This window comes from Hyperolius riggenbachi, chromosome 2 (assembly GCF_040937935.1).
Source record: "Hyperolius riggenbachi isolate aHypRig1 chromosome 2, aHypRig1.pri, whole genome shotgun sequence".
NCBI classification, from domain to species: Eukaryota; Metazoa; Chordata; class Amphibia; order Anura; family Hyperoliidae; genus Hyperolius; species Hyperolius riggenbachi.
This window is the reverse complement of record NC_090647.1, coordinates 155,623,320-155,633,187: the sequence shown is the minus strand read 5'-3', so window position 1 is coordinate 155,633,187 and position 9,868 is coordinate 155,623,320. Positions and strand designations below refer to the sequence as shown.

General features: G+C 60.5%; 28 non-coding genes and 21 pseudogenes across 28 annotated transcripts; all 49 read right to left on the bottom strand.

Annotated features, from left to right (window-relative positions):
• Positions 1-6: 6 nt before the first annotated feature.
• Positions 7-125, bottom strand: LOC137557504 (5S ribosomal RNA; annotated as a pseudogene).
• An 84-nt stretch (positions 126-209) lies between these two features.
• LOC137558911 (5S ribosomal RNA) lies at positions 210-328 on the bottom strand (annotated as a pseudogene).
• An 84-nt stretch (positions 329-412) lies between these two features.
• On the bottom strand, positions 413-531 carry LOC137550668 (5S ribosomal RNA; annotated as a pseudogene).
• Positions 532-614: 83 nt separating this feature from the next.
• LOC137556795 (5S ribosomal RNA) lies at positions 615-733 on the bottom strand. Its single transcript, XR_011029433.1, has one exon. It is a non-coding gene; the product is annotated as a 5S ribosomal RNA (ribosomal RNA).
• Positions 734-816: 83 nt separating this feature from the next.
• Positions 817-935, bottom strand: LOC137556403 (5S ribosomal RNA). Its single transcript, XR_011029054.1, has one exon. It is a non-coding gene; the product is annotated as a 5S ribosomal RNA (ribosomal RNA).
• An 83-nt stretch (positions 936-1,018) lies between these two features.
• Positions 1,019-1,137, bottom strand: LOC137556402 (5S ribosomal RNA). Its single transcript, XR_011029053.1, has one exon. It is a non-coding gene; the product is annotated as a 5S ribosomal RNA (ribosomal RNA).
• Positions 1,138-1,220: 83 nt separating this feature from the next.
• Positions 1,221-1,339, bottom strand: LOC137547784 (5S ribosomal RNA; annotated as a pseudogene).
• Positions 1,340-1,422: 83 nt separating this feature from the next.
• On the bottom strand, positions 1,423-1,541 carry LOC137556401 (5S ribosomal RNA). The gene has a single exon (XR_011029052.1). It is a non-coding gene; the product is annotated as a 5S ribosomal RNA (ribosomal RNA).
• Positions 1,542-1,624: 83 nt separating this feature from the next.
• LOC137556400 (5S ribosomal RNA) lies at positions 1,625-1,743 on the bottom strand. The gene has a single exon (XR_011029051.1). It is a non-coding gene; the product is annotated as a 5S ribosomal RNA (ribosomal RNA).
• An 83-nt stretch (positions 1,744-1,826) lies between these two features.
• Positions 1,827-1,945, bottom strand: LOC137556931 (5S ribosomal RNA; annotated as a pseudogene).
• Positions 1,946-2,028: 83 nt separating this feature from the next.
• On the bottom strand, positions 2,029-2,147 carry LOC137557049 (5S ribosomal RNA; annotated as a pseudogene).
• Positions 2,148-2,231: 84 nt separating this feature from the next.
• On the bottom strand, positions 2,232-2,350 carry LOC137556398 (5S ribosomal RNA). Its single transcript, XR_011029049.1, has one exon. It is a non-coding gene; the product is annotated as a 5S ribosomal RNA (ribosomal RNA).
• An 83-nt stretch (positions 2,351-2,433) lies between these two features.
• Positions 2,434-2,552, bottom strand: LOC137556397 (5S ribosomal RNA). Its single transcript, XR_011029048.1, has one exon. It is a non-coding gene; the product is annotated as a 5S ribosomal RNA (ribosomal RNA).
• An 84-nt stretch (positions 2,553-2,636) lies between these two features.
• On the bottom strand, positions 2,637-2,755 carry LOC137556396 (5S ribosomal RNA). The gene has a single exon (XR_011029047.1). It is a non-coding gene; the product is annotated as a 5S ribosomal RNA (ribosomal RNA).
• An 83-nt stretch (positions 2,756-2,838) lies between these two features.
• LOC137556395 (5S ribosomal RNA) lies at positions 2,839-2,957 on the bottom strand. Its single transcript, XR_011029046.1, has one exon. It is a non-coding gene; the product is annotated as a 5S ribosomal RNA (ribosomal RNA).
• An 83-nt stretch (positions 2,958-3,040) lies between these two features.
• On the bottom strand, positions 3,041-3,159 carry LOC137556394 (5S ribosomal RNA). Its single transcript, XR_011029045.1, has one exon. It is a non-coding gene; the product is annotated as a 5S ribosomal RNA (ribosomal RNA).
• Positions 3,160-3,242: 83 nt separating this feature from the next.
• LOC137550978 (5S ribosomal RNA) lies at positions 3,243-3,361 on the bottom strand (annotated as a pseudogene).
• Positions 3,362-3,444: 83 nt separating this feature from the next.
• On the bottom strand, positions 3,445-3,563 carry LOC137549494 (5S ribosomal RNA). Its single transcript, XR_011026822.1, has one exon. It is a non-coding gene; the product is annotated as a 5S ribosomal RNA (ribosomal RNA).
• An 83-nt stretch (positions 3,564-3,646) lies between these two features.
• LOC137559103 (5S ribosomal RNA) lies at positions 3,647-3,765 on the bottom strand (annotated as a pseudogene).
• Positions 3,766-3,849: 84 nt separating this feature from the next.
• On the bottom strand, positions 3,850-3,968 carry LOC137549053 (5S ribosomal RNA; annotated as a pseudogene).
• Positions 3,969-4,051: 83 nt separating this feature from the next.
• On the bottom strand, positions 4,052-4,170 carry LOC137556919 (5S ribosomal RNA; annotated as a pseudogene).
• Positions 4,171-4,253: 83 nt separating this feature from the next.
• On the bottom strand, positions 4,254-4,372 carry LOC137550693 (5S ribosomal RNA; annotated as a pseudogene).
• An 83-nt stretch (positions 4,373-4,455) lies between these two features.
• Positions 4,456-4,574, bottom strand: LOC137556393 (5S ribosomal RNA). Its single transcript, XR_011029044.1, has one exon. It is a non-coding gene; the product is annotated as a 5S ribosomal RNA (ribosomal RNA).
• An 84-nt stretch (positions 4,575-4,658) lies between these two features.
• On the bottom strand, positions 4,659-4,777 carry LOC137556392 (5S ribosomal RNA). Its single transcript, XR_011029043.1, has one exon. It is a non-coding gene; the product is annotated as a 5S ribosomal RNA (ribosomal RNA).
• An 84-nt stretch (positions 4,778-4,861) lies between these two features.
• On the bottom strand, positions 4,862-4,980 carry LOC137555388 (5S ribosomal RNA). Its single transcript, XR_011028075.1, has one exon. It is a non-coding gene; the product is annotated as a 5S ribosomal RNA (ribosomal RNA).
• An 84-nt stretch (positions 4,981-5,064) lies between these two features.
• LOC137556391 (5S ribosomal RNA) lies at positions 5,065-5,183 on the bottom strand. Its single transcript, XR_011029042.1, has one exon. It is a non-coding gene; the product is annotated as a 5S ribosomal RNA (ribosomal RNA).
• Positions 5,184-5,277: 94 nt separating this feature from the next.
• Positions 5,278-5,396, bottom strand: LOC137549483 (5S ribosomal RNA). Its single transcript, XR_011026821.1, has one exon. It is a non-coding gene; the product is annotated as a 5S ribosomal RNA (ribosomal RNA).
• Positions 5,397-5,479: 83 nt separating this feature from the next.
• LOC137549511 (5S ribosomal RNA) lies at positions 5,480-5,598 on the bottom strand (annotated as a pseudogene).
• An 83-nt stretch (positions 5,599-5,681) lies between these two features.
• On the bottom strand, positions 5,682-5,800 carry LOC137556390 (5S ribosomal RNA). The gene has a single exon (XR_011029041.1). It is a non-coding gene; the product is annotated as a 5S ribosomal RNA (ribosomal RNA).
• An 83-nt stretch (positions 5,801-5,883) lies between these two features.
• On the bottom strand, positions 5,884-6,002 carry LOC137556388 (5S ribosomal RNA). The gene has a single exon (XR_011029040.1). It is a non-coding gene; the product is annotated as a 5S ribosomal RNA (ribosomal RNA).
• An 83-nt stretch (positions 6,003-6,085) lies between these two features.
• On the bottom strand, positions 6,086-6,204 carry LOC137556386 (5S ribosomal RNA). The gene has a single exon (XR_011029038.1). It is a non-coding gene; the product is annotated as a 5S ribosomal RNA (ribosomal RNA).
• Positions 6,205-6,298: 94 nt separating this feature from the next.
• On the bottom strand, positions 6,299-6,417 carry LOC137558282 (5S ribosomal RNA; annotated as a pseudogene).
• An 83-nt stretch (positions 6,418-6,500) lies between these two features.
• Positions 6,501-6,619, bottom strand: LOC137557503 (5S ribosomal RNA; annotated as a pseudogene).
• Positions 6,620-6,702: 83 nt separating this feature from the next.
• LOC137556385 (5S ribosomal RNA) lies at positions 6,703-6,821 on the bottom strand. Its single transcript, XR_011029037.1, has one exon. It is a non-coding gene; the product is annotated as a 5S ribosomal RNA (ribosomal RNA).
• An 84-nt stretch (positions 6,822-6,905) lies between these two features.
• LOC137556384 (5S ribosomal RNA) lies at positions 6,906-7,024 on the bottom strand. Its single transcript, XR_011029036.1, has one exon. It is a non-coding gene; the product is annotated as a 5S ribosomal RNA (ribosomal RNA).
• An 83-nt stretch (positions 7,025-7,107) lies between these two features.
• On the bottom strand, positions 7,108-7,226 carry LOC137557502 (5S ribosomal RNA; annotated as a pseudogene).
• An 84-nt stretch (positions 7,227-7,310) lies between these two features.
• LOC137556383 (5S ribosomal RNA) lies at positions 7,311-7,429 on the bottom strand. Its single transcript, XR_011029034.1, has one exon. It is a non-coding gene; the product is annotated as a 5S ribosomal RNA (ribosomal RNA).
• Positions 7,430-7,512: 83 nt separating this feature from the next.
• Positions 7,513-7,631, bottom strand: LOC137559295 (5S ribosomal RNA; annotated as a pseudogene).
• Positions 7,632-7,714: 83 nt separating this feature from the next.
• On the bottom strand, positions 7,715-7,833 carry LOC137556382 (5S ribosomal RNA). Its single transcript, XR_011029033.1, has one exon. It is a non-coding gene; the product is annotated as a 5S ribosomal RNA (ribosomal RNA).
• Positions 7,834-7,916: 83 nt separating this feature from the next.
• On the bottom strand, positions 7,917-8,035 carry LOC137556381 (5S ribosomal RNA). Its single transcript, XR_011029032.1, has one exon. It is a non-coding gene; the product is annotated as a 5S ribosomal RNA (ribosomal RNA).
• An 83-nt stretch (positions 8,036-8,118) lies between these two features.
• Positions 8,119-8,237, bottom strand: LOC137556788 (5S ribosomal RNA). Its single transcript, XR_011029427.1, has one exon. It is a non-coding gene; the product is annotated as a 5S ribosomal RNA (ribosomal RNA).
• Positions 8,238-8,320: 83 nt separating this feature from the next.
• LOC137556380 (5S ribosomal RNA) lies at positions 8,321-8,439 on the bottom strand. Its single transcript, XR_011029031.1, has one exon. It is a non-coding gene; the product is annotated as a 5S ribosomal RNA (ribosomal RNA).
• An 84-nt stretch (positions 8,440-8,523) lies between these two features.
• Positions 8,524-8,642, bottom strand: LOC137556379 (5S ribosomal RNA). Its single transcript, XR_011029030.1, has one exon. It is a non-coding gene; the product is annotated as a 5S ribosomal RNA (ribosomal RNA).
• An 83-nt stretch (positions 8,643-8,725) lies between these two features.
• On the bottom strand, positions 8,726-8,844 carry LOC137556930 (5S ribosomal RNA; annotated as a pseudogene).
• Positions 8,845-8,927: 83 nt separating this feature from the next.
• On the bottom strand, positions 8,928-9,046 carry LOC137558871 (5S ribosomal RNA; annotated as a pseudogene).
• Positions 9,047-9,129: 83 nt separating this feature from the next.
• Positions 9,130-9,248, bottom strand: LOC137558726 (5S ribosomal RNA; annotated as a pseudogene).
• Positions 9,249-9,331: 83 nt separating this feature from the next.
• LOC137556377 (5S ribosomal RNA) lies at positions 9,332-9,450 on the bottom strand. Its single transcript, XR_011029029.1, has one exon. It is a non-coding gene; the product is annotated as a 5S ribosomal RNA (ribosomal RNA).
• Positions 9,451-9,533: 83 nt separating this feature from the next.
• LOC137558281 (5S ribosomal RNA) lies at positions 9,534-9,652 on the bottom strand (annotated as a pseudogene).
• Positions 9,653-9,735: 83 nt separating this feature from the next.
• On the bottom strand, positions 9,736-9,854 carry LOC137557500 (5S ribosomal RNA; annotated as a pseudogene).
• Positions 9,855-9,868: the final 14 nt, after the last annotated feature.

Here is a 9,868-nt window from a genome sequence, read left to right as displayed (position 1 = left end):
AAAAAACACCTGCAGCACCTGGGGTTCACAGCCGGTCTCCCATGCAGCTACTAACCAGGCCTGAAGCCGCTTAGCTTCCGCGATCTGACGAGAGCGGGCGCTTTCGGCTTAGTGTGGCCGCAGGCAAACTCCAAGGCGCCGTTTCGGCGCCTTGAAGGTGAGGCTTCCCACGCGTGCTCATAGCCATTGGGCCTCAAACCCAAAAAAAACGCCTGCAGCACCTGGGGTTCACAGCCGGTCTCCCATGCAGCTACTAACCAGGCCTGAAGTCGCTTAGCTTCCGCGATCTGACGAGAGCGGGCGCTTTCGGCTTAGTGTGGCCGCAGGCAAACTCCAAGGCGCCGTTTCGGCGCCTTGAAGGTGAGGCTTCCCACGCGTGCTCATAGCCATTGGGCCTCAAACCCAAAAAAAACGCCTGCAGCACCTTGGGTTCACAGCCGGTCTCCCATGCAGCTACTAACCAGGCCTGAAGCCGCTTAGCTTCCGTGATCTGACGAGAGCGGGCGCTTTCGGCTTAGTGTGGCCGCAGGCAAACTCCAAGGCGCCGTTTCGGCGCCTTGAAGGTGAGGCTTCCCACGCGTGCTCATAGCCATTGGGCCTCAAACCCAAAAAAACGCCTGCAGCACCTGGGGTTCACAGCCGGTCTCCCATGTAGCTACTAACCAGGCCTGAAGCCGCTTAGCTTCCGCGATCTGACGAGAGCGGGCGCTTTCGGCTTAGTGTGGCCGCAGGCAAACTCCAAGGCGCCGTTTCGGCGCCTTGAAGGTGAGGCTTCCCACGCGTGCTCATAGCCATTGGGCCTCAAACCCAAAAAAACGCCTGCAGCACCTGGGGTTCACAGCCGGTCTCCCATGCAGCTACTAACCAGGCCTGAAGCCGCTTAGCTTCCGCGATCTGACGAGAGCGGGCGCTTTCGGCTTAGTGTGGCCGCAGGCAAACTCCAAGGCGCCGTTTCGGCGCCTTGAAGGTGAGGCTTCCCACGCGTGCTCATAGCCATTGGGCCTCAAACCCAAAAAAACGCCTGCAGCACCTGGGGTTCACAGCCGGTCTCCCATGCAGCTACTAACCAGGCCTGAAGCCGCTTAGCTTCCGCGATCTGACGAGAGCGGGCGCTTTCGGCTTAGTGTGGCCGCAGGCAAACTCCAAGGCGCCGTTTCGGCGCCTTGAAGGTGAGGCTTCCCACGCGTGCTCATAGCCATTGGGCCTCAAACCCAAAAAAACGCCTGCAGCACCTTGGGTTCACAGCCGGTCTCCCATGCAGCTACTAACCAGGCCTGAAGCCGCTTAGCTTCCGCGATCTGACGAGAGCGGGCGCTTTCGGCTTAGTGTGGCCGCAGGCAAACTCCAAGGCGCCGTTCCGGCGCCTTGAAGGTGAGGCTTCCCACGCGTGCTCATAGCCATTGGGCCTCAAACCCAAAAAAACGCCTGCAGCACCTGGGGTTCACAGCCGGTCTCCCATGCAGCTACTAACCAGGCCTGAAGCCGCTTAGCTTCCGCGATCTGACGAGAGCGGGCGCTTTCGGCTTAGTGTGGCCGCAGGCAAACTCCAAGGCGCCGTTTCGGCGCCTTGAAGGTGAGGCTTCCCACGCGTGCTCATAGCCATTGGGCCTCAAACCCAAAAAAACGCCTGCAGCACCTGGGGTTCACAGCCGGTCTCCCATGCAGCTACTAACCAGGCCTGAAGCCGCTTAGCTTCCGCGATCTGACGAGAGCGGGCGCTTTCGGCTTAGTGTGGCCGCAGGCAAACTCCCAGGCGCCGTTCCGGCGCCTTGAAGGTGAGGCTTCCCACGCGTGCTCATAGCCATTGGGCCTCAAACCCAAAAAAACGCCTGCAGCACCTGGGGTTCACAGCCGGTCTCCCATGCAGCTACTAACCAGGCCTGAAGCCGCTTAGCTTCCGCGATCTGACGAGAGCGGGCGCTTTCGGCTTAGTGTGGCCGCAGACAAACTCCAAGGCGCCGTTTCGGCGCCTTGAAGGTGAGGCTTCCCACGCGTGCTCATAGCCATTGGGCCTCAAACCCAAAAAAACGCCTGCAGCACCTGGGGTTCACAGCCGGTCTCCCAAGCAGCTACTAACCAGGCCTGAAGCCGCTTAGCTTCCGCGATCTGACGAGAGCGGGCGCTTTCGGCTTAGTGTGGCCGCAGGCAAACTCCAAGGCTCCGTTTCGGCGCCTTGAAGGTGAGGCTTCCCACGCGTGCTCATAGCCATTGGGCCTCAAACCCAAAAAAAACGCCTGCAGCACCTGGGGTTCACAGCCGGTCTCCCATGCAGCTACTAACCAGGCCTGAAGCCGCTTAGCTTCCGCGATCTGACGAGAGCGGGCGCTTTCGGCTTAGTGTGGCCGCAGGCAAACTCCAAGGCGCCGTTCCGGCGCCTTGAAGGTGAGGCTTCCCACGCGTGCTCATAGCCATTGGGCCTCAAACCCAAAAAAACGCCTGCAGCACCTGGGGTTCACAGCCGGTCTCCCATGCAGCTACTAACCAGGCCTGAAGCCGCTTAGCTTCCGCGATCTGACGAGAGCGGGCGCTTTCGGCTTAGTGTGGCCGCAGGCAAACTCCAAGGCGCCGTTTCGGCGCCTTGAAGGTGAGGCTTCCCACGCGTGCTCATAGCCATTGGGCCTCAAACCCAAAAAAAACGCCTGCAGCACCTGGGGTTCACAGCCGGTCTCCCATGCAGCTACTAACCAGGCCTGAAGCCGCTTAGCTTCCGCGATCTGACGAGAGCGGGCGCTTTCGGCTTAGTGTGGCCGCAGGCAAACTCCAAGGCGCCGTTCCGGCGCCTTGAAGGTGAGGCTTCCCACGCGTGCTCATAGCCATTGGGCCTCAAACCCAAAAAAACGCCTGCAGCACCTGGGGTTCACAGCCGGTCTCCCATGCAGCTACTAACCAGGCCTGAAGCCGCTTAGCTTCCGCGATCTGACGAGAGCGGGCGCTTTCGGCTTAGTGTGGCCGCAGGCAAACTCCAAGGCGCCGTTTCGGCGCCTTGAAGGTGAGGCTTCCCACGCGTGCTCATAGCCATTGGGCCTCAAACCCAAAAAAACGCCTGCAGCACCTGGGGTTCACAGCCGGTCTCCCATGCAGCTACTAACCAGGCCTGAAGCCGCTTAGCTTCCGCGATCTGACGAGAGCGGGCGCTTTCGGCTTAGTGTGGCCGCAGGCAAACTCCAAGGCGCCGTTTCGGCGCCTTGAAGGTGAGGCTTCCCACGCGTGCTCATAGCCATTGGGCCTCAAACCCAAAAAAACGCCTGCAGCACCTAGGGTTCACAGCCGGTCTCCCATGCAGCTACTAACCAGGCCTGAAGCCGCTTAGCTTCCGCGATCTGACGATAGCGGGCGCTTTCGGCTTAGTGTGGCCGCAGGCAAACTCCCAGGCGCCGTTCCGGCGCCTTGAAGGTGAGGCTTCCCACGCGTGCTCATAGCCATTGGGCCTCAAACCCAAAAAAATGCCTGCAGCACCTGGGGTTCACAGCCGGTCTCCCATGCAGCTACTAACCAGGCCTGAAGCCGCTTAGCTTCCGCGATCTGACGAGAGCGGGCGCTTTCGGCTTAGTGTGGCCGCAGGCAAACTCCAAGGCGCCGTTTCGGCTCCTTGAAGGTGAGGCTTCCCACGCGTGCTCATAGCCATTGGGCCTCAAACCCAAAAAAACGCCTGCAGCACCTGGGGTTCACAGCCGGTCTCCCATGCAGCTACTAACCAGGCCTGAAGCCGCTTAGCTTCCGTGATCTGACGAGAGCGGGCGCTTTCGGCTTAGTGTGGCCGCAGGCAAACTCCAAGGCGCCGTTTCGGCGCCTTGAAGGTGAGGCTTCCCACGCGTGCTCATAGCCATTGGGCCTCAAACCCAAAAAAAACGCCTGCAGCACCTGGGGTTCACAGCCGGTCTCCCATGTAGCTACTAACCAGGCCTGAAGCCGCTTAGCTTCCGCGACCTGACGAAAGCGGGCGCTTTCGGCTTAGTGTGGCCGCAGGCAAACTCCAAGGCGCCGTTTCGGCGCCTTGAAGGTGAGGCTTCCCACGCGTGCTCATAGCCATTGGGCCTCAAACCCAAAAAAACGCCTGCAGCACCTGGGGCTCACAGCCGGTCTCCCATGCAGCTACTAACCAGGCCTGAAGCCGCTTAGCTTCCGCGATCTGACGAGAGCGGGCGCTTTCGGCTTAGTGTGGCCGCAGGCAAACTCCAAGGCTCCGTTTCGGCGCCTTGAAGGTGAGGCTTCCCACGCGTGCTCATAGCCATTGGGCCTCAAACCCAAAAAAACTCCTGCAGCACCTGGGGTTCACAGCCGGTCTCCCATGCAGCTACTAACCAGGCCTGAAGCCGCTCAGCTTCCACGATCTGACGAGAGCGGGCGCTTTCGGCTTAGTGTGGCCGCAGGAAAACTCCAAGGCGCCGTTTCGGCTCCTTGAAGGTGAGGCTTCCCACGCGTGCTCATAGCCATTGGGCCTCAAACCCAAAAAAACGCCTGCAGCACCTGGGGTTCACAGCCGGTCTCCCATGCAGCTACTAACCAGGCCTGAAGCCGCTTAGCTTCCGCGATCTGACGAGAGCGGGCGCTTTCGGCTTAGTGTGGCCGCAGGCAAACTCCAAGGCGCCGTTTCGGCGCCTTGAAGGTGAGGCTTCCCACGCGTGCTCATAGCCATTGGGCCTCAAACCCAAAAAAAACGCCTGCAGCACCTGGGGTTCACAGCCGGTCTCCCATGCAGCTACTAACCAGGCCTGAAGCCGCTTAGCTTCCGCGATCTGACGAGAGCGGGCGCTTTCGGCTTAGTGTGGCCGCAGGCAATCTCCAAGGCGCCGTTTCGGCGCCTTGAAGGTGAGGCTTCCCACGCGTGCTCATAGCCATTGGGCCTCAAACCCAAAAAAAACGCCTGCAGCACCTGGGGTTCACAGCCGGTCTCCCATGCAGCTACTAACCAGGCCTGAAGCCGCTTAACTTCCGCGATCTGACGAGAGCGGGCGCTTTCGGCTTAGTGTGGCCGCAGGCAAACTCCAAGGCTCCGTTTCGGCGCCTTGAAGGTGAGGCTTCCCACGCGTGCTCATAGCCATTGGGCCTCAAACCCAAAAAAAACGCCTGCAGCACCTGGGGTTCACAGCCGGTCTCCCATGCAGCTACTAACCAGGCCTGAAGCCGCTTAGCTTCCGCGATCTGACGAGAGCGGGCGCTTTCGGCTTAGTGTGGCCGCAGGCAAACTCCAAGGCGCCGTTAAGGCGCCGTTTCGGCGCCTTGAAGGTGAGGCTTCCCACGCGTGCTCATAGCCATTGGGCCTCAAACCCAAAAAAATGCCTGCAGCACCTGGGGTTCACAGCCGGTCTCCCATGCAGCTACTAACCAGGCCTGAAGCCGCTTAGCTTCCGCGATCTGACGAGAGCGGGCGCTTTCGGCTTAGTGTGGCCGCAGGCAAACTCCAAGGCGCCGTTTCGGCGCCTTGAAGGTGAGGCTTCCCACGCGTGCTCATAGCCATTGGGCCTCAAACCCAAAAAAACACGTGCAGCACCTGGGGTTCACAGCCGGTCTCCCATGTAGCTACTAACCAGGCCTGAAGCCGCTTAGCTTCCGCGATCTGACGAGAGCGGGCGCTTTCGGCTTAGTGTGGCCGCAGGCAAACTCCAAGGCTCCGTTTCGGCGCCTTGAAGGTGAGGCTTCCCACGCGTGCTCATAGCCATTGGGCCTCAAACCCAAAAAAACGCCTGCAGCACCTGGGGTTCACAGCCGGTCTCCCATGCAGCTACTAACCAGGCCTGAAGCCGCTTAGCTTCCGCGATCTGACGAGAGCGGGCGCTTTCGGCTTAGTGTGGCCGCAGGCAAACTCCAAGGCGCCGTTTCGGCGCCTTGAAGGTGAGGCTTCCCACGCGTGCTCATAGCCATTGGGCCTCAAACCAAAAAAAACGCCTGCAGCACCTGGGGTTCACAGCCGGTCTCCCATGCAGCTACTAACCAGGCCTGAAGCCGCTTAGCTTCCGCGATCTGACGAGAGCGGGCGCTTTCGGCTTAGTGTGGCCGCAGGCAAACTCCAAGGCGCTGTTTCGGCGCCTTGAAGGTGAGGCTTAACACGCGTGCTCATAGCCATTGGGCCTCAAACCCAAAAAAACGCCTGCAGCACCTGGGGTTCACAGCCGGTCTCCCATGCAGCTACTAACCAGGCCTGAAGCCGCTTAGCTTCCGCGATCTGACGAGAGCGGGCGCTTTCGGCTTAGTGTGGCCGCAGGCAAACTCCAAGGCGCCGTTTCGGCGCCGTTTCGGCGCCTTGAAGGTGAGACTTCCCACGCGTGCTCATAGCCATTGGGCCTCAAACCCAAAAAAACGCCTGCAGCACCTGGGGTTCACAGCCGGTCTCCCATGCAGCTACTAACCAGGCCTGAAGCCGCTTAGCTTCCGCGATCTGACGAGAGCGGGCGCTTTCGGCTTGGTGTGGCCGCAGGCAAACTCCAAGGCGCCGTTTCGGCGCCTTGAAGGTGAGGCTTCCCACGCGTGCTCATAGCCATTGGGCCTCAAACCCAAAAAAACACCTGCAGCACCTGGGGTTCACAGCCGGTCTCCCATGCAGCTACTAACCAGGCCTGAAGCCGCTTAGCTTCCGCGATCTGACGAGAGCGGGCGCTTTCGGCTTAGTGTGGCCGCAGGCAAACTCCAAGGCTCCGTTTCGGCGCCTTGAAGGTGAGGCTTCCCACGCGTGCTCATAGCCATTGGGCCTCAAACCCAAAAATACGCCTGCAGCACCTGGGGTTCACAGCCGGTCTCCCATGCAGCTACTAACCAGGCCTGAAGCCGCTTAGCTTCCGCGATCTGACGAGAGCGGGCGCTTTCGGCTTAGTGTGGCCGCAGGCAAACACCAAGGCGCCGTTCCGGTGCCTTGAAGGTGAGGCTTCCCACGCGTGCTCATAGCCATTGGGCCTCAAACCCAAAAAAAACGCCTGCAGCACCTGGGGTTCACAGCCGGTCTCCCATGCAGCTACTAACCAGGCCTGAAGCCGCTTAGCTTCCGCGATCTGACGAGAGCGGGCGCTTTCGGCTTAGTGTGGCCGCAGGCAAACTCCAAGGCGCCGTTTCGGCGCCTTGAAGGTGAGGCTTCCCACGCGTGCTCATAGCCATTGGGCCTCAAACCCAAAAAAACACCTGCAGCACCTGGGGTTCACAGCCGGTCTCCCATGCAGCTACTAACCAGGCCTGAAGCCGCTTAGCTTCCGCGATCTGACGAGAGCGGGCGCTTTCGGCTTAGTGTGGCCGCAGGCAAACTCCAAGGTGCCGTTCCGGCGCCTTGAAGGTGAGGCTTCCCACGCGTGCTCATAGCCATTGGGCCTCAAACCCAAAAAAAACGCCTGCAGCACCTGGGGTTCACAGCCGGTCTCCCATGCAGCTACTAACCAGGCCTGAAGCCGCTTAGCTTCCGCGATCTGACGAGAGCGGGCGCTTTCGGCTTAGTGTGGCCGCAGGCAAACTCCAAGGCGCCGTTTCGGCGCCTTGAAGGTGAGGCTTCCCACGCGTGCTCATAGCCATTGGGCCTCAAACCCAAAAAAACGCCTGCAGCACCTGGGGTTCACAGCCGGTCTCCCATGCAGCTACTAACCAGGCCTGAAGCCGCTTAGCTTCCGCGATCTGACAAGAGCGGGCGCTTTCGGCTTAGTGTGGCCGCAGGCAAACTCCAAGGCGCCGTTTCGGCGCCTTGAAGGTGAGGCTTCCCACGCGTGCTCATAGCCATTGGGCCTCAAACCCAAAAAAACGCCTGCAGCACCTGGGGTTCACAGCCGGTCTCCCATGCAGCTACTAACCAGGCCTGAAGCCGCTTAGCTTCCGCGATCTGACGAGAGCGGGCGCTTTCGGCTTAGTGTGGCCGCAGGCAAACTCCAAGGCTCCGTTTCGGCGCCTTGAAGGTGAGGCTTCCCACGCGTGCTCATAGCCATTGGGCCTCAAACCCAAAAAAACGCCTGCAGCACCTGGGGTTCACAGCCGGTCTCCCATGCAGCTACTAACCAGGCCTGAAGCCGCTTAGCTTCCGCGATCTGACGAGAGCGGGCGCTTTCGGCTTAGTGTGGCCGCAGGCAAACTCCAAGGCGCCGTTCCGGCGCCTTGAAGGTGAGGCTTCCCACGCGTGCTCATAGCCATTGGGCCTCAAACCCAAAAAAACGCCTGCAGCACCTGGGGTTCACAGCCGGTCTCCCATGCAGCTACTAACCAGGCCTGAAGCCGCTTAGCTTCCGCGATCTGACGAGAGCGGGCGCTTTCGGCTTAGTGTGACCGCAGGCAAACTCCAAGGCGCCGTTTCGGCGCCTTGAAGGTGAGGCTTCCCACGCGTGCTTATAGCCATTGGGCCTCAAACCCAAAAAAACGCCTGCAGCACCTGGGGTTCACAGCCGGTCTCCCATGCAGCTACTAACCAGGCCTGAAGCCGCTTAGCTTCCGCGATCTGACGAGAGCGGGCGCTTTCGGCTTAGTGTGGCCGCAGGCAAACTCCAAGGCGCCGTTTCGGCGCCTTGAAGGTGAGGCTTCCCACGCGTGCTCATAGCCATTGGGCCTCAAACCCAAAAAAAACGCCTGCAGCACCTGGGGTTCACAGCCGGTCTCCCATGCAGCTACTAACCAGGCCTGAAGCCGCTTAGCTTCCGCGATCTGACGAGAGCGGGCGCTTTCGGCTTAGTGTGGCCGCAGGCAAACTCCAAGGCGCCGTTTCGGCGCCTTGAAGGTGAGGCTTCCCACGCGTGCTCATAGCCATTGGGCCTCAAACCCAAAAAAACGCCTGCAGCACCTGGGGTTCACAGCCGGTCTCCCATGCAGCTACTAACCAGGCCTGAAGCCGCTTAGCTTCCGCGATCTGACGAGAGCGGGCGCTTTCGGCTTAGTGTGGCCGCAGACAAACTCCAAGGCGCCGTTTCGGCGCCTTGAAGGTGAGGCTTCCCACGCGTGCTCATAGCCATTGGGCCTCAAACCCAAAAAAACGCCTGCAGCACCTGGGGTTCACAGTCGGTCTCCCATGCAGCTACTAACCAGGCCTGAAGCCGCTTAGCTTCCGTGATCTGACGAGAGCGGGCGCTTTCGGCTTAGTGTGGCCGCAGGCAAACTCCAAGGCGCCGTTTCGGCGCCTTGAAGGTGAGGCTTCCCACGCGTGCTCATAGCCATTGGGCCTCAAACCCAAAAAAACGCCTGCAGCACCTGGGGTTCACAGCCGGTCTCCCATGCAGCTACTAACCAGGCCTGAAGCCGCTTAGCTTCCACGATCTGACGAGAGCGGGCGCTTTCGGCTTAGTGTGGCCGCAGGCAAACTCCAAGGCGCCGTTTCGGCGCCTTGAAGGTGAGGCTTCCCACGCGTGCTCATAGCCATTGGGCCTCAAACCCAAAAAAACGCCTGCAGCACCTGGGGTTCACAGCCGGTCTCCCATGCAGCTACTAACCAGGCCTGAAGCCGCTTAGCTTCCGCGATCTGACGAGAGCGGGCGCTTTCGGCTTAGTGTGGCCGCAGGCAAACTCCAAGGCGCCGTTTCGGCGCCTTGAAGGTGAGACTTCCCACGCGTGCTCATAGCCATTGGGCCTCAAACCCAAAAAAACGCCTGCAGCACCTGGGGTTCACAGCCGGTCTCCCATGCAGCTACTAACCAGGCCTGAAGCCGCTTAGCTTCCGCGATCTGACGAGAGCGGGCGCTTTCGGCTTGGTGTGGCCGCAGGCAAACTCCAAGGCGCCGTTTCGGCGCCTTGAAGGTGAGGCTTCCCACGCGTGCTCATAGCCATTGGGCCTCAAACCCAAAAAAACACCTGCAGCACCTGGGGTTCACAGCCGGTCTCCCATGCAGCTACTAACCAGGCCTGAAGCCGCTTAGCTTCCGCGATCTGACGAGAGCGGGCGCTTTCGGCTTAGTGTGGCCGCAGGCAAACTCCAAGGCTC